Source organism: Lichenostomus cassidix, chromosome 18 (assembly GCF_008360975.1).
Source record: "Lichenostomus cassidix isolate B80296 chromosome 18, HeHo_3.0, whole genome shotgun sequence".
Classification (NCBI taxonomy): domain Eukaryota; kingdom Metazoa; phylum Chordata; class Aves; order Passeriformes; family Meliphagidae; genus Lichenostomus; species Lichenostomus cassidix.
In genome coordinates this window covers 2,440,898-2,459,281 of record NC_139498.1, presented here as the reverse complement: position 1 = coordinate 2,459,281, position 18,384 = coordinate 2,440,898, and the positions used below count along the sequence as shown (strand labels likewise).

Genomic DNA, 18,384 nt, shown 5'->3' with positions numbered 1-18,384 from the left:
ATTTTCCTCTTCCCTCCAAGGAAAAGCGTGTGGCTGGTGTTTTCCTTCCTCCTTTTCGGTATTTTTGGTGGGTATTTTTGGTGGGGTTTTGGTTTTTAAATTTTTTTTTAGGGACACGCACACGACTTTCCCCTCCCCTACCGTGGGAACGCATTCCCCAAAAGCCTCGCCGCGGGGCAGGTGCCCGAGCGGGGCTTTGGGCAGCCCCCGCCAGCCCTGTCCCCTCCCCTGCCGGCTGTCCCCAGCCCCGCGGATGGCCAGCCCGGCAGCTGGATCGGCGCTGGCCATCCGCGGCATCTGGGGATGCACAAGAGCACTTTTGTGCGAATCCTGGAAAAATATGAATGACTCCCTTCTTTCGCTGCCTACAACAAAAAGACCACACCAGTCTAGACCTGCAGCCAAGAGCACACGCAGAAATGAGCGCTGTCTGCTCCCGGCGACCCGGCGTGGCCAGGGGAACTCCAGCCTGGGATCCCTGCGGAGAGCCAGCGGTGCTTGTTTTGGGGAGAGGATGGTTGAGGTTACTTTGATATAAACAAGAGGAGCTTTTCTTGCCCAGACATTGTTGGTGTTGCTCTCCGCTGGCTCGGAATGGGTTTCCTCCGAAGGCTTTGGAGGCTGCGGCGATTGCTCAGCTCTCGCTAATTGAGACATCTTTTTATAATCACGGGCACAGCTGGGGGGAGGGAAAGGGGGGCAGAGCGCTGGTGACTCAGGCTTTGGGTTGCGTTTTGGGTTGCCTGGGGATGTGAAGGAGATTCCAGGGACACTGTCCCTCTCTGTTGGCGGGCAGGTGATGCTTTCAGGACATCTGAGGTCTTATTTCCCTGTGGAATTCAGGGGGGAAAAAAAATCTTCCTGGTTCGCCTCAATCCTTCCCCCCAGGTGTGGAATCCACGCGTGGGGAGTTAGATCCCCTGATGGAGAGACAGGAATGTTGTGTTCTCTTTTTCCAAGGTTTTGCTGCTAAAACCAGCTGGATCTGCTCTATCAGTTTGTTTTTTTTTTTTTTAAATTTATTTCTTTTTAAGTTTACCAAGCTCTTTCTATGTTCAGGAGTCCCAAACCAAAGATTTGGGAGATGTGGCACCCCTCAAGCTCCATTCGATGTGGCAGTGTCACCCCGTTTGGAAAGCTGTGGGGTCACTCTGACTGCGGGAATATCAATCCTCCCAGCTGAGGTGTGAAGGAGCTTTGTGGGAACAATTTCTACCAAAAAAAACCCAAACCCATTTCTTGCGCTGTCAGGAGGGGGTGAAGTCACCTCGCGGCAGGAGCGGTGACACCTGCAGGGTGCTTCCCGAGGAAGGAGCGATTTTGGGGAAGGCTGAGGTGTTTCCCGAGGAAGGAGGGATTTTGGTTTCCTTTGGGGCAGGCTGAGCAGAAAGGTGGGTTCAGCCAGGGTTTAGATCCCATTCCAGGAGCTGCAGGTGCTTCTCCAGCCCAGGGGATTTGGGAGCAGGAGTGTCCCTGCTCACTCTGCCGAGCCAGGAATGCAGAGCTGTGGAGCCCAGCAGGATTTTCCTGCCTGCAGAGACAGGGAAAACATCCCAAACGGGCTCATCCCACACTCCGGGATGTCGGCAGGTCCCAGTGTGGAGGTGCTGAAGTCCCGGGATGCTCCTCTTGGCTAAAGAATTCCCCAAATCCCTCTGGAATGGCTGCGACGTTCTGGGGAAGGTGGATTCGCCCCGAAAGGGCTGCGAAATGAGGAATGCCCCAAGCAGACCGCGACAATCTGTGGCCACACGAGCGTCACGGTGTCACCCGCGGTGGCAGCCTGAAGGGTTTGAGGAGCAGCTGGGAGTTAAAGCGGATATTTTGGGGTCTCAGGTGTCACCTCACCCTCACCTGTGTGAGCTGGGGTTGGGGTTACAGGTGCGGAGGGGGGGGATGTTGGGATTTTGGCTGTTTTTAGGATCCCTCTGCCTGTGCCATCTGGAATCCCCTCGGCTCTTCCAAGGGCTGCACTTCCCGCATTCCCCATTGCGCCTGGGTTGAAATCCATTTATTCCACCAGCATCCCTTCTCCCTGGCGAGTTTGAGCAGCAGCTGCCTCAGATCTGGACTCAGTTTTGGACTCAACCTCCTCCATCTGGGAGTTCTCCCGGCTGAGAGACGCTCAGAGCGTCTCAAACTCTCGGAGATCAAATATTTTTGCGCCACACCCTCCCCGCCCTGCGGCTCCCCGGGCAGCGGGGCGACAATGCCAGCAGCACAATGCGGCTTCCTGGGGGGCTCGGGGCTCGTTTGAACTTTGAACAGAAGAGCGGAGCAACAAAAGAGAGGGCGAGGAAAGCGCAGGGCTCCGCCAGACACCGCGGCCGGCCGGGAGCTGGAGGTGCCTGACAAAGGGTGGCTTGTTCGGCAGGGCTGATTCCACCGGGAAGGATGGATTTAAGGCAGAAACCGGCGGGGGAATGCTCGCGGAAAGGTCCCCGTGGAAGAAAACACGGCATGGAAATGGGGTTTTTTGCCTCCTAGAGCTCTCTGATAAACGCTGGTTCGTTTTGATGGAAGCTCTCGGCAGGATTAGGGTTTGCTCTCGCTGGGGCTTCGTGTCCAAGGCTTCCCCCTTTCCCAATTTTTGGGTTTTCCCCTCTGGGATGGCAGGAAGCTCTTTCCGAGAGGAAGAACGGAGGCGGTCAGGGGTTGTTCTCACCTCGGGGTTCTCTGGGTGGGATTTTTTTTGGATTTTCCCCGCGGGGCTGATGAGGTGTGAAGCCCTCAGCCCCGGGGTTGAGCTGCTGCCGTGCCCTCAGAAGGGAACGTTTTTTAAAAATTCAATTGGCTGCTCCTTCTGCCAAGCCGCAGATGTTTTTTTTGCGGGCTAAAAGCTAAGCCTTTAAATAAATGTGTTTGATCCCTGGGTGGTTGTGCAGCTTTCCTGAGGGGGGAAAAAAGGGGAAAAAAAAGGAAAAAGGGAAAAAAAAAAAAGGACGGAATGGGTTTTGTATTAGGAGCAAATGTTGTCTGGTCAGGCTGTTTCTAAAGCTGAATCCTTCGGGATTTTATTCCTGGTTTTCCTCCCTGGAGGAGATCAGAGCTGCAGGAAAACCTTCCGTGGTCTCTGAAGGGGCTGAGCTGGGTAAAGCTCAGCCTAAGGCAGCCTGGATCTCCTCGGAACAGGACTGGATCAGCAGGGCCAGGAGGGTTTTTGTGCCACACGGGAGCCCCGGGCTGCCTCTGGACCCCTGCGATGTGCCCTGCTTGGGGACAGCTGCTCTGGGACCTCGGTGTCACCTTGTCCCCAAGCTGGAGCTTCACTGCTGTCACTGGAGTCGTTTCAGCTCCTGCTGCTGCTCCTTTAAACTGCTCTCCCTGGCCAAAGGATTCCAGATTTTAGGCAGTTTTTTCTGAGCTGGTCAGAGAAAAGCCATTTTTGTTGTGTGGGCCCTGCAGAGGTGTGGGGTGGCTGCTCAGGAGCTCCTGCTGGCACTGTCCCTGCACACAGACCCAGGGCTGGCACTGGCCCAGCGCCAGGGAAGGTGGCCCTGCAGGGACAGGAACTGCTGCCAGCACTGGCACCTGGGCTGCCAGTGACACCAAGAGGCAGGTGGCTGTCCCTGAGGCCAGGAGCTCCGGGAATTCCAGCTGACAGGAGCTTCCCTGCAATCCCAGGCTCTGGAGAGTAGTTTCCTTCCCTGCTGGGGTGCTGGGATGAGCTCCAGGAGGTTTCCACACAGCTCTTCCTCGGGCTTGGTTTGGTGCTTGATCCTGAAAAGCTGGAGGTGCAGAGGGGACGAGGGAGCCTCTGGGGTGACACTCTGGGGTGACAGTGACCTGTGGGAGGTGCTGGGAATGCTGGCTGCAGCTCCTGGGGCTGAGGGTGCTGCTCGGGGGGCTCTGGGAGGGAACGGGAGTGAATCCATGCCCTGGAGGAGTTTGGGGTCTGTGGTGGTGCCAGGCTAGAGGTGAAGCTCCCCAGGCAAAGTTTAACTCCCTTTCCTGGGCTGTGTGGGACTGAGGGTGTGCAGAGAGCTCTCCATGGGCTGGGGAGGAGGAGCTGCTCACCTGGAGCTGCCTGGCTCCCTCTCCAGCTGTTCTCCATGGAAATTCCATCCTCCAGCTGGATGTGGATCGTGTCTCTGGGGACAGAGAGCTCCTCCTGCATCTCTGGCACGGTGGTGACATCCTGGGCCACCGGTGGGTGTTCAATCCGTGCTCCTGGGATAATCCTTCCTCTGGAGGCAGGAGGAGCAGGTGGCTCGTGGGAGGAGGGGGACAAGGACCAGGACACCTCCATAACCCCCCTGTGACCCTCATCCCACCTCTCCGCTGGGATCCGTCAGATCTGCCCAGCCCGGCGCTCGGAGGGGGAGGGAGAAGCTTCCCAGCCCAGCGGCCTGGATGGGGAATAATGCTCCCCTTTCTATGGCTTCTCCAATTGTTCCCGAAAATCCTTTTTAAAAGGAGGAAAGTTCCTTCCTTCCTTTCAGCTCGCGGTATCTTGAAGAATTCGCCCCATTGTGAGGGCAGGACAGAGACCCTTCTATGAGGGCTCTCCTCTCGCCCCCCTCCCCGCGCCCCTCCCGCCCCATCCCAACAAGCCCCCATTCTCCTCTGAAGAGGGTCCCTCTGTCTAACGCCAAGTAACTCTTAAGGGTAGCATTTATCCCGGGGCACTCAGCTCACAAAGAGTGCTGGAGTGTCAAATAAACTCCCCGCAGCCTGCAAAGAGCAGAGGAAGAAAAACACAAAACCCCCTTTCTTTCCACCCCTGCGGGGAAACAAATACGGACTTTGTGCCGGGAGCTGCGGCGCCCTAACGAGGCCTAACGGGGCTGCTGCGAGCGGGGTGGCCACGTGAGGGGCTCTGAGGGGACCTGGCACACGGCAAGGAGTCCAGAATCCCCCCCAAAAATTGCTGGCTGTCCCCTGTCCCCGCTGCTTTCCGGGCAGAGGGATCGCTGCTTCGCTGCTGGCGCCTCCCTGACTTCCATGGGTTGGTTTTGCTGCTCCTCTGCTGGGGTTGTCACCGAAGTGGGGACAGGCTGTGCTCAGGGTTATCCTCAGCAGAGCCTCTGAGCTCTCCCTGGAGCCTGGAAGGTGTCAGCTCCTGCTTTCCTGGCGGGAATTCGCCTTGGGAATTGTCACCTGTGAGCCGCAGGGCTGTTTGTCGCTGCTGTGCACAGATGTGGTTCCCTGCGAGGAAATCGATCCCTCTCTTTCCTCTGGATGGGTTTAAACAGGAATCCTGCATGCCAGAAACCAGTGGGACCAGTCCTGAGCGAGGAAGTGGCCAGTGCTCCCTGGGGATGTGGCCACCAGCATGGCCAGCAGCAGCAGCAGCAGGGCAAATCCCGCTGGCTCCTTCATTTTGGCACAATCCTGCCTTTGGGATGCTGAATTTGGGACTCTCTTGCAGCCCTGCTCCACGGGGTGTGCTCAGGCGCCCCGTGGGGAACAAGGACTGCACACCAGGTCACTCCTGGCCTCATCCTGACATCAGTTTCTCCACAGGTTTTGGCATTCCTGAATTCACAGATGCCATCGGCCACGGGAGCTGCTGGGATCTCCTCGTGCCACGAGTGAGGACACCAGAGCCTGACCATGCCCAGGATTGGGACTTGTCCCCCTGCACCAGGGAAAGGCTCCTGAGCCAGGATTTTTTATCCCTGGATGGTTCTTCTCCGCTGGGATCTGGAGCCCCGAGCCTCGTGTGGGATTTGGATGCTCCCTTCTGTCTGGAGCTGGGAATGGCACAACCAGCAGGCTGCAGGCTCCTGCTCCTCCCAAAATCCGCTGGATTTACTGCTTTTGGCACCATGCTGGTGGGACTGGCTCTGTCACAGGGAATCTCCCCAGGGACAGATGTGGAAAAGCAGCACTTACAGCCCGAGGCTACAATTCCATCTTTTTCTGGGCTACTCTGAGCATCCTGGCTCTGGAGCAGGAAGGATTCCATCCACTCCTGTGGGACAAACCCTGCTGCTCTGAGGTGAGTCAACAATGTCTATTTTCCCACTTTTTTAAAAGCATCTTCCCGTCCAACTTCTTGGAAAATGATATTTTCCCTCTCTTGAGGAAAAGATGCCCAAATCCAGTGAGCTGCTCCAAGGGAATGAGGAGCAGCCAGGTTTGCTCTGACAGCTGGACTGGCTGCTTTAACCAAACCAGGAATGTTTTTAGTGCCGTTTCAGCTTGAAATCCCTACTAGGAATTTTCTTCCTGGAGCTTGATTGCCGAATGATGGAGAAAAGGTTAAAAGGCTGCAGCTTCCCAGGAGGTTTTCCTTTCTTTCCCTGATGGTTTTGCACACTTTGAAGGCAGTGGTGGCTGCAGGGAGGATGCTTGCCAGCGTCACTGGGACAATGAGTGGCTTGTCCTGAGGACATCCTGGTGGGTGCAGGGGAGGAGCTGAAAGGCTCCCTTTGGGAGGGAGGCTGCTGTGAACCTCCTTGGGGTAGAAAATCCATTTTCCTGCTAGGAAATGATGCCAGACTTTGGATTTGGAGGGGATTTGTGCTGGTGTTGCCATCGGGGTGTGATGTGGGATGAGTGCCCGAGGAGCCTGGGATTGAGGGTGTTTGGCCTGGGAGAATTCTTGGGGATTCTTGGGTGGGGAATGAGCTGCTAGTGACCCCAAATCCAGGAGGATGTGGCGTTTGCTCCTCCCAGAGGTGGCAAATGCAAGCCTGGAGTTCTGAGTGGCTGGAACAGCTCTTGATTTGTGTCCTTGAGCACTGCAGCATCCAACTCTTGGAACAGAGCTGGGGTGGTTTGTTTTCCTCCCCTTATCAGGCTCTGACTGGTGCTGTTATGGCTCAGTGTCTTCCCAGTCCCTCAGGATTGTGGTTTTTCCTTGATGATCCCATGAATGTACCAAGAACTTGACTTCACCCACATTTTCCAGCTGAGCTCGTTGGGCTGAGCTGAGGCACAGATTTTATCCCTGAATTGGTGTCAAACAACCCAGCCCTCCCTGGTTCCTCTGCCCCAGCTGCTGTGATGTGGAGCCAGGCTGATTTTGGGGTTTGCTTTGGGGTTTTTGCATTTTCCCCTTTTTCCAGGGATGTTTCTGTGTGGTGGGGCAGATGGTGGTGCTCCTGGTGGCTCAGAGTCCTGTCCTGGCGCTGCACTCCTTGGAATGGTTGGGATTTGGAATCTCAAAGCTTCCCTTGTTCCAGCTCCCTGCCAGATCAGGGACATCTTCCACAGAGCTGTCCAACCTGCAGGAAGGATGAACTGAATCCAGCTGCAGAGATCCTCACCTGCCAGCCAGCAGCAGATCTTTATTGTGATGTGATCTTTAGCAATCCCTTTCCAAACCCGTGGCTGTGAAATCTCTGTCAGCAAGGCGGTTTGTCACCATTAATGACTCGCTGCAAATCTGGGCATTGCAGAGCAGGATCTGTCCCAGGAAAACTGAGGGATGCTCCAGGGAAGAGTTTTAGGGACTGGCTGACCCTGCTCAGCCCCTGCGGCATCTCATGGAGTCACAAAGTCATTTGGGTTGGGAGAGCCCTTAAAGGTCACCGAGTCCAGCTGCTCCCACAGCACGGCTGAGGCCACCATTAAACCATGTCCCAAAATGCCACATATTCCCCCGGAAAAGGTGGTTTCCCATGGCTCAGCCTTTTTGGATGGGGATCCCTCTGCTCAGAGGGCTCCTTGCTGCCGGGAAGGAGGTGATCACCCCTGTACAGGGGGAGATGCTGGATCCCAGATCCCAGCGGGGCTCGGCAGCTCATCGCGGGTGGGAAATGCGGGATCGCGGCTGGGGAGTATCCCTTGGGTGGGAGACGCCGGATTGCAGCGGGATCCGGCAGGGATTCGGGCGGGATTCCGGCGGTATTCCAGCGGTATTCCGGGTTTGGGGTTTGGGGTTTGGGTTTGGGTTTGGGTTTGGGTTTGGGGTTTGGCGGTATTCCAGCGGTATTCCGGCGGTATTCCAGCGGTATTCCAGCGGTATTCCAGGCTCTCTCCCGGGCTCGCGCTGCCCCCTGGCGGCAGAGGCTGCAGCGCCTGCAGTACCCAGCGCGGCCCGCAGGGGGCGCGCGGAAACCCGGGGAGGGACACGGGATCTTCTGGATCGCATGGAATATTTGGGATCGAAGGGAAATTAAATCCCATCCAGTGCCACCCCTGCCATGGCAGGGACACCTCCCACTGTCCCAGGCTGCTCCAAGCCCTGCCCAGCCTGGATTTGGACACTTCCAGGGATCCAGGGACAGCCACAGCTTCTCTGGGAATTCCATCTCAGTCTCTCCCCACCCTCCCAGGGAACAATTCCTTCCCAATGTCCCATCCAACCCTGCCCTCTATCAGTGGGAAGCCATTCCTGTCCCTCCATCTCTTGTCCAAATCCCCTCATCAGCTCCTCTGGAGCTACTCCAGGCACTGGAAGGGATTTCAAATTTTCCCCGGCTCCTTCTCTTCCCCATGGTGAACATTCCCAGCTTTCCCAGCCTGGCTCCAGAGCAGAGGTGCTCCAGCCTTCTGCTTTTTGAGCCGAAAAAACTGGGGAAAAATAGTAAAAACCCCATGGGAGCAGCAGTTAAACACCGCAGGGCTGCTCCAGCACCAAGCGGGCGAGGCGGGATTTAGGGAAAAACCAATCCAGGTGGATTTGCTGTGGAAAAAGTCGCCCGGGGGGTGACAGCGACTTCCCTGCCGAGGGACTGGCGCTGGCCGATCCTGCGGCCGCTGGATGGCAGCGGAGCTCCGCGACATTCCTGCTCCTCTCCGAGCCCTGCATCCATCCCCCGCTGCCAGCCCTGGGGGGACGATGGATTCCAGAGGGTGCTGCTCCCGGGAAAAGGCAATTCCCAACCTCCCGGGAAAAGGCAATTCCCAGCCTCCCTGGAAAAGGCAATTCCCAGCCTCCCGGGGTTCCCGTGGAAGCACAGACCCAGTTTTTCAGGAGCTGGACTCGATGATCCGTGTGGATCACTTCCAGCTCTGGCTATTCCATGATTTTGGAGAATCTCGATGTGATTCTTGACACCCCAGAGCAGAGTGCTGAGGGAATAAGGGGTGAGGTTTGGGAGGGAGCAGATCCAAGGTGACAAAGGTGACATTCATGGACCTGCCTTTAGCCAAAAGCGTGTGGCACTTGGGAAAAGTGAAACTGCGCCTGGAAAGCTGCTGATCCATGAGTGAGAGCTGGGAATGTGGGATTTTGGGGATGTGCAGAGGGGCAGGAGGACACTGGGGGAGGTTTATTATGGGATGTCTGACCAGGTCACCTCCAGCATTCCCAGAGTTCCTAATGGGATGGCTCAACATGCTCCTTCTCCCAGAGAAAAGCTTGGAAAGCTCCTGCTCTGCCTCTCCCTTCCCCACCTGCTTTCCCCTCCTTTCCCCTTTTTGGGTGAATTATTGCAGATTAATCCCCATCCTTTGGCTGCCTTGGGAGCACTCCCAGTCCCAGACTCCTCGCTTGGCACTTCCCAAGCAGTCCCAGACTCCTCACGCTGAAAGGAGGAAAATTTCCCTGCCCAGGCTCCTCCCGAGCCTCAGCCAAGGGCGAATTCCAGCGGCTCTACCAGCCCCAGGCTGGGTTTCCATGGTGAAGGCATTTGGGTTTTGCTCCGAAAAGCCGATTTTTTGGGGAATTTTTTAGCCGGGAATGGCACGGTTTGTCCATCACCAGGCTGCTCCCTGTGGGGGAAGAGCTGCCAGCCCAGCAGAGAGGTTTGAAAAGCCCCTGAGAGCCTCGGGGACAAAGCTCTGTTCTCACACTGCTCTGGGCTCCAGGACTCTGGGATTCTGGGATTTGTCCTGGGATCTGCTTTTCCTCACCCAGGAACTTTCCCAGCTCCTTCCCAGCTCCTCCTGCTTGCTGCTCCAGCCCCACACAAAACCTGATTTATTTTACCGAAAATAAATAAATATTTTATTTATTCTGCTTCGAGCCCCTCCTGTGTGAAAACCCAAGGAAAACGTTGATCCAGGGATTTTTGCACCCGAGGAGCTGCGAGTTGCACCTCCAAGTAAATGAGGATTTTTTGACCTTGTCCCCTCCCAGCCCTGGGAGTGTCACTGGGAGCCACAAATCTGGTTAAAACCTGAATTTAACCTTCCCAAGCGTCGCTCACCTGCCTTTCTAACAAAAAAAAAAAGAGGTTTTGAGTTGATATTTTTGCCCTTCCCGGGGTGCATCTCCCCTGCCCTGGGAGCTGCGCTGCGCCCTTGGCCTCCGGAATGCTCTTTTCATTGATATTTTCTGGGAACAAAAAAATGCCGGCTTTGTATCCACTGCCCCTTTCTTTGCCCACGCAGAAGGGGAGGGGAGGGAAAAACGACTCAAATATTTTCTTGTAACAAAAGGGCCGCGGGGTGAATCTGGATCAGCCTCCCTGCTCCGTTTCAGGCCAAATCTCCAGGGGTTTTTTCAGCGGAGAAATTAAAACACTGGCGCTTTCTCTTTTTCTCCCGCAGAACAAACAGGAGCGGTTCCCACTTCCTCCCGCTCATAAACAAAACCAGCCCGACGTCTCCAGGAGAAACCCTGCCAGGAGACTTTTCCTTCCTAATTGTTTGATTTTTTTTTTTTTTTTCCAGCTCTGATTAGTATTCGGGAGTGCCTGGCACGCGGGCTGCGAGTTTCAGGAGCAGGCTGCAGATCTGGCTCCGGGCGAATCCTTCCCTCTGTTTTCCATCCCTTGCCCTCCTCTCCATCCCCCTTCACCTTTTTTCCTCCCTCCCCGTTCCTTTTGCTTTGTTTCCTGTCCTTTTCCCCGGGCTGCTGGTGGTTTTTGGCCACCAAATGCGTGGCAGGGGGTTGGAAATGATCCTTAAGGTCCTTTCCAAGCCAAACCATTCCACGGTTGTGTGAAACTCCTGCTTTTTCTGCTGGAAGCTTTGCTGCACTTGCAGGAGCTGCACCGAGGCTCTCGAGGCTTTCCATGCTCTGCTCTGCTGCAATTCCTGTGCTTCCAGGCTTTTCCCTGCTCTGCTGTAATTTCTTTGCTTCCAGGCTTTTCCCTGCTCTGCTCTGCTGCAATTCCTGTGCTTCCAGGCTTTTCCATGCTCTGCTCTGCTGTAATTCCTTTGCTTCCAGGCTTTTCCCTGCTCCTGGGAAGGAGCCCGGCCCGGCCTGGCTGCTGAGGGATTCCCTTTTCCTGGGAGGAAGGAGCAGGAGCAGATTTGGGAAATGCTCTAAAGGAATAAAGGGTTTGGGATGGAGTTTGCCCCACACGGGGAGATCTCCTCCCTCTGCCCCAGCATCCCCTTCCCTCTGTCTCCAGGAAATCCGTGCTGATGGAATGCTGGCAGTGCTGCCTTGGCTCCATGGTGGGACACTGACTCAGCTGAGTCCCCTGGGGAAGCAGCAGCTGGTTTTTCCCACCTCTGACATCCTTCCCAGGAGCCTGTGCCTCCTTCCTGCCCGGGGACGGGAGCTGCTGTCCCCATCCCGCTGTCCCCAGCCCCGTTAGGATTCAGGGAACTGCTTTCCCACATCCCTGGCTGCCTCTCCATGGGCAGTGTTGGGTCGAGTCCTGCTCTTGCATCATGTGCTGCAGATTAGGAAATCGGGAGCGATAATGAATATCTCGGGATGACGAGGGGGTGTGGGCAGGAGCAGGGAGAGGGGGATTGAAAGGACAAGGGAGTGATGTGTTCCCATGGACAACACTCTTCTGGCAGGGATGAGCCCAGCTTTTCCCTCCTATCTACAGGGATCAGCCAAGATCCTCTCTTTCCCCTCTTTCCCCTCTTTCCCCTCTTTCCCCTCTTTCCCCTCTTTCCCCTCTTTCCTCTCTCTCTTTCCTCTCTTTCCTCTTTCCTCTCCTCTCTTTCCTCTCCTCTCTTTCCTCTTTCCTCTTTCCTCTTTCCTCTTCTCTTTCCTCTTCTCTTTCCTCTTCTCTTTCCTCTCTCTTTCCTCTTCTCTTTCCTCTTCTCTTTCCTCTTCTCTTTCCTTCCTCTCTTTCCTTCCTCTCTTTCCGCTCTTCTCTTCCTTTTTGCAGAAGAGCACCTGTGGGATAAAATAACTCATATAGGGTGGTTGGGAATGCTCCTGCAGGAAGTTTTGGATGTGGAGTGTGTATCTCACCTCCCCTACAAGTGATGGTCCTAAATCCCCTTCCAGCTGCTCCAGCCCTGCCAAACCCCCACTGCTGGGATTTGGGATCCTGTTGTTCTGGGATCAGCACCAGAATCCCCCTCTGGAACCAGTTTGGTGCTCTCCTGGGAATGCTCAGCTCTGGCTCCGTGACTCAGCCTCAATTCCTTCACCCCATAAACAACCACGGGGGCTCTGACTGTTCCCACGCTCTCCCTGCCTCTTTTCCAGGAGTTTTGGGATCCCCTGGGGCTGGAAACCCCTGTGGCCAGGCAGGTGAAGGGCTGTTTGTGTCCTCTTTGTGAATCAGGGGGGAGCTGAGGCTGTGAAGGGTGAAAGGATTGATCCAAAGCCGTGTAGGAACGGTGGAATCCGATGGATTTGAATCCTTGGGTGTGGGAATGGCTGAGCTGAGCTGTAGGGAAAGGAATCCCATGGAAAAAGTGCTGCAGGGATGTGTTTGGGGAGCAATTCTGTGCCCAGCTGCTCCCAGGATTTTACCAGGGCAGCCTCTGAGCAGCTCCAGGCTGATATTCCTCTGGGATAAGAAGACATTATCCCGTTTTTACAGCAGGGAAGGGCAGCTCATGCAGCACACAGGGATTAGGGCTGGGATTTCCTAAAGCCTCCTGCTTAAGGAGAATGGGACTTGCAAGTCCTTCAGTTCCTCAAGAGCCCCTGTGTGAAATTCCTGGCTGGAGTGGGATATTGAGCTCGGGATCTGTGACATCCAGAGCATCCCAGCTCTCCTGGAGCAAAGCCTTGAGGCACTGCAGTGATGGAGAATCCCTTAAAATATTTTGGGAGCACAGCTCCCTGCTGCTGGACTTCTCCCTTGCACCGTTCCCATTTTATTTGGGATTCCCTGGTGTTTGCCCTGTGGCTGAGCTGAGCTGGGCTGGGAGAGAGCTGGGAGAAGCTGTGGGATGGGGGTGAGAAGGAAATCTTGGAAAATGAAGTTCAGGGAGATCCATGATTTGGGGGATTTTTGGGGATTTTGGGTTGCACCTGCACAGGGCAGGCGCTCCTTGCTCTGTTGGAGTTGCTGCTCAGCTCTGCTCACTGAAAGTTTGCATTTTGAGGGTGCTGCTTCTGTATTCCCTCTACTTTTCCATGGGAAAATGCACTTTTTTCCCTGGCAGGACCGCTGCATGATGTTTCTCAGAGCTGGTTTGTGTTCAAACTGCCCCAAATTGGTGGATCGAGGCGCCAGAGCTCTGTGCACAGCTTTATCACAAAATAAACCCGAAATGGGGTTTTAGGCCAAGGCTGTTTTCCCAGCTGGGATGTGGGAATGCCTGGCTGTGGCTTCCCGGGTATCCCAGGATATCCCCGAGGATGGGGATGATCTGAGGTGGGACAGGCTGGGTTGGTCTCTGCCAGCCCAAGGCCAGGAGCAGCTGCTGGGAAGGAGCTGGCAGACCTCAAATATTCCATTCCCAGGAATCTGCAGGTCGGCAGAGTGGGAAAAGGGAGATTCCTGGTGAAATCCTTATGCAGAACCTGCTGTGAGTTCCTCCCTCCCTCCAGCCCGGAGCAGGATAACCTTCACACCACCTCACCGGGGGGGATGACCGGATTTATTTCGATTTTTTTTAACCAGATTACCTGCAGTTTGACCCCAAAACACTCCCGGGGGCTGAGCGCCGGGCCGGTGGCTCGGGGCAGGTGAGGACGAGGGGTGTTTGTGCCGCGGGGCTCCTGGCCCAGGTGCTCCTGCAGCTCGGCGGGAGCTCCAGCTCGTAAAGCGGCGCTCCCGGAGGATTAAGGGGTAATCGCCGCTTCCCGGCGGGTTATAAACAACTGCCGGGCTCTTTAACACCTTCCCCGGTGTGCTCCCTGCCCTTCCCGGCGCGGTCCTGTCCCTGGGATGCAGCCGTGGAGCTTGGATGAGTTGTTCCTGGGATGGAGCTGCTGGGCCAGGGTGTGCAAACCGGCAGGGACAGGCAGGACAGGGCTGGGGTTGTGTCCTTCCCCTGCTCTGCTCTTCCCTAGGGATGGAGGAGATCCCGGGAGAGGCTTTGGGGGGCAGCAAACCCATCGAAGGGGTCAGGGAGGTCTTGGGTCGGCCCTGTGTGATGAGGAGCCAGTGCTGGGTGTTGCTGCATCCATCGAGGTCGTGTAGAAGCAGCCTGGAATTCCCATCTCCTGGGAGAGGAGAACTCCTTCCCTGCTCCAGCATGGAATTCCCATCTCCTGGGAGAGGAGAAACTCCTCACTCAACAGAGGGGAAACATCCTGGGTTTGGAGCTTGTGGCCTTTGGGATGTGATGTGTGCTCTTCCTGCATGGAGCTGAGCAGATCCCACTGGGACATTCCCTGTCTGATATTTGGGACACAGTTTTTCCCTTCCTGCTGGCTGGGTAGATCCCACTGGGATATTCCCTGTCTGACATTTGGGATGTGCTGTGTGCCCTTCCTGCATGGAGCTGAGCAGATCCCACTGGAATATTCCCTGTGGCATTCGGGATATGGTTGTTCCCTTCCTGCTGGCTGAGCAGTTCCCACTGGGACATTCCCTGTCTGTGACATTTGGGATACAGTTATTCCCTTCCTGCTGGCTGAGCAGTTCCCACTGGGACATTCCCTGTCTGACATTTGGGATGTGTTGTGTTCCCTTCCTGCAGGGATCTGAGCAGATCCCACTGGGACATTCCCTGCCTGTGACATTAGGGACACAGTTGGTTGTTCTCTTCCTGCTGGCTGAGCAGATCCCACTGGATGATATTCTCTGTCTGACATTTGGGACACAGATTTTCCCTTCCTGCTGGCTGAGCAGATCCCATTGGAATATTCCCTGCGGCATTTGGGATATGGTTGTTCCCTTCCTACATGGAGCTGAGCAGATCCCACTGGGATATTCCCTGGCTGATATTTGGGATGTGGTGTGTTCCCTTCCTTCAGGGATCTGAGCAGGTCCCACTGGGACATTCCCTGTCTGTGACATTAGGGACACAGATTTTCCCTTCCTGCTGGCCGGGCAGATCCCACCGGGATGATTCTCCCTGCCTGTTTACCTGCTGCTTTCCCAACTCCGTTTCATCTCCTCCCACGGAATTCCCCTGCAGTTCCTCCTCCCCCCTGGCCGCCCCTTCCCACGAGGATGAGGATAATCAAACACCGAGCCCGGCACGGAGCGACCCCGCTGTTTGCCCGGCAGATAAGGGACAGCAGATAAGGGAGCGTTTGCTCCCAGCCCAAGGACAGGCCAGCTCTGCCCGGGCAGGACAGGTCCCCTGGCCCCGGGGTGGCACCTGCGGTGACATCTGGCAGGGCTGGCACGGCTCTGGGCACGGCTGGCACCTGCGGGCAGAGCTTGAAGGGGAAGTGAGGAGCGACCTCTGCCCTTGGGATGTGTTAAATCCCACTGGGGAAGTCTGGGAAAAGCAAAGGCCTGGCCACAAAATGAGGTCCCACTTTCTGTATTTTTCCTGAATTTTCCTGTCCCCACGGCCACACCATCCTTTGGGAACGGGGATGGAGCTCTCGTTGCTGCAATTCCACCCTAAATCTCTCGGGATGCTGCAGCACAGCCCTCTTGCCTCCCAACGGATGGATGCCAGGGAATAAAAACTTCCCAAGGTCTCCATAACCCCAAAAGCCCATCCTGTTGGGTTTTTCCCCAGCCTTTGGCGGGTTGGAGGCGAGATGAAAGGGCCTCGCCCCGCCTGGGGCACACCTGGAGCACAGCTGTCCCCTCCCCGCCCTTTATGGCCCTTTGAGGTGCCGCGGCTGATAAGGACTCACCTGGGGGGTGGCGGCTGATAAGGACTCACCTGAGGGAAGGTTTGGGGAGGGGGTTGGTCCCCTTCCTGTCCCCTCCCTGTCCCCAGGGCTTGTCCAGGTGCCCCTGAACCTCACCCGGGGAGCAGGACCAGCCCTAGAGCCCTGATCCTAAGGAAAGATCCCAGTGAGGGTTGGGATCTCCGGAGCTCTGTGCTCCAGGAGGGGAGTTTCCCTTGCAGAAGGGATTTTTGGGATCCTCTGGGATGATGAAGCCATGTGTCAGAAGGGATTTAATCCTTCTTGAACTCTGGCAAGCTGAAGGGAAAGCCAACTTTGGCAAGGCAGCACCAGGCTGTCTGTGGGGAGCTCAGCAGGATGAAAAGTCCTAAATTGTGATTTCTGCATTCCCTTGAATTTCGGGGATTAGGAGCCCAATTCCTGCCTCTCTCCGAGCTGCCATGAGTGTGTTAGAAATTCCAATTGCTGCAGAGGGAATGCTGCTGCCAGAGCTGTCCTGGCTTCACCTCCCCACAACCCAGGGAATAAACTGCTCCCCCTTGGCTAAAAACAGGAGCAGGAACAGGAAAATCCCAAACTGGTGCTCTGGGAAATCCATCCCAGCCAGGCCCTGCTGCTCTCCCTCTGGATGGGCTCGGGGTGAGGAGCCAGAGTTGGGAATTTCTCCATGATTTTGCTTAAAATTTGAGATTTCAGTGTTGGCTGAGTGCTCTGCAGCCTCATTTTCCTTTTTAATTAAGCAACTTTGCAGCTCTTCTCTTTGTAAACTCCAGTTTGATATCACAGCCCTGAAGTCTGAAAAGGCAGGAAGGGAAGAAAAAGGAATAAAATCAGAATTTTCTCTGTGGTCAAACCCCAGGATTTTTTTTTTTTCTCTTCGAGTAATCCCGATTTTCAAAGCTTGAGGAGTGATCCAATTACCAGGAGCTGGTGCCATCCTCCAGTGCCTGGGGAATGCTAGCCTGGAGATCCCTCATTCAGATTAGCTCAACTCCGAGCTGCTTCTGCTGAAGTTGGCAGCACTGGAATTTCCTTTTCCTGACAGCACAAGCTTCTGAGTTGTTGGGAAGGGATTTTGGGGGATGCACGTTTTGGGGTCCAGCAGAGATATTGGGAGAAATAATGGGTGAAATAAGTATTAAGCTATGTTTGAAATGTAGAATGATAGTGGAATATTTTTGTCTTAATTATAGAGAAAGTTCCAGGGGTGGATTGTCAGTAATTTGTTCTTTTGTTCTGTGTTGTGATGATGTTATTTGTAAATTTGGTGTGGGATACTTTTTTTTCCTTTTCTGTTTGTTTGGTTTTGGGCTTTTTTTAAATTTTATTTTTTAAAAATTTTTTTTATTGTTCAGATTTGTTCTGTGTTGTGATGATGTTATTTGTAAATTTGGTATGGGATACTCTTTTTTCCTTTTCTGTCTGTTTGGTTTTGGGCTTTTTTTAAATTTTATTTTTTAAAATTTTTTTTTATTGTTCAGATTTTGTGTTGCATGTTGATTTTCCTGACCACCACCCCAAGCATCTTCCATCAGAGCTGGCTCACCACTGAGTTGTACCCAGCTTTGCAGCAGCCCAATCCCGACCTTTCTCCCCAAATCTCAGCATATTTTTCCCCCAACATTTTCCCCCATCCCGTCGGATGAGGATTAAGGTCCCAGCTCACCTCCAGAGCCTCATTCCCGGGGGCACAGGGCACCGGGGGCTCTGTGCCCACGTGAGCAGCCTGGCTGGCACTGCCTGCTCCCGTCGGGGCTGGGAGAACAAATCCCGGATTAGCAGAGCCCTGAGCCCTGCTGAAAGCACAGCCCTGCTAATTAGGTTTATGTAACGAGCTCCCTGAGCGGGGAGGGCTTAATTGGGGAGCACGCTGGGGGCTCTGGTGGCCTCTGGATCTGCAGAAGGCTGGGTTGGGCTGCCGCAAATTCCCCTTAAAAATATTTAAAAATAGCAGTGCAGAGGTTGGCTCCTGGCAGGATTGACAATCCTGCTGTTTTCCACTCGTGGCTGGGATGGGAGATGCTGGAGAATCCCAAAATTTCCCGGGTTGGAAGGGATGCCTGAGGGGTGTGTGACTCTTGTTTCTGTCCAGGACATCCCAAAGGATCCCAGAATATCCTGAGGGTTTTGGAGAGGAGGCTGAGGAATTGGGGTTTGCACCGGGAGGTGACAAAGTGCCAGAGGTGTTTGCCCCTCCTGGGGTGACAACTGGATTTTCCAGGTGTGGGCAGATCCCATGGGAAATGCTTTTTCCCAACAAGCCCCAAGAAAAATGACTGGAGCAGCCAAAGCCTGAAACATCCCAGGGAAACCAGTTAAACCCCAGCAGTGATGAGAATTCCCTTCCAGTTGGGATCCAATTGGGAATTTTCCCTCCCCAGCTGCTGCTCTCCCTCCTCTGGAGGTGGCACAAGGGACATCCTTGGCCCTGTGGTGACAGGGGAGCTGCTGGCCCTGGGACAGCTCGGGGGATCCCAGGGAGAGGCAGGATCAGCCTGGAATTTGGGATCAGCCCGGAATTTGGGATCAGCCCAATCCAACCTGCCTTGGAAGGCCCTCCTGAGCCTTCCCCTCGGGAATCATCCTCCCTCCCTTGATGCCAGCCCTGGGTGGCACCGGGGTGACCC

The 18,384-nt window shown here is 55.1% G+C and overlaps 1 long non-coding RNA gene across 5 annotated transcripts in view; it reads left to right on the top strand.

The window, feature by feature from the left end:
• Positions 1–18,384, top strand: part of LOC146429390 (uncharacterized) — a 40,355-nt gene that overhangs the window by 1,680 nt on the left and 20,291 nt on the right. For 2 of the 5 annotated variants that reach the window (XR_014855557.1, XR_014855559.1), the window contains exon 2: positions 5,467–5,944. The exons of 1 other annotated variant lie outside the window; for it this stretch is intronic. This is a non-coding gene — a long non-coding RNA (uncharacterized LOC146429390). Of the gene's footprint in view, positions 1–111; positions 564–5,455; positions 5,945–18,384 lie in introns of those variants that run through there. 2 more of the 5 variants (XR_014855558.1, XR_014855560.1) reach the window with 2 other exon arrangements.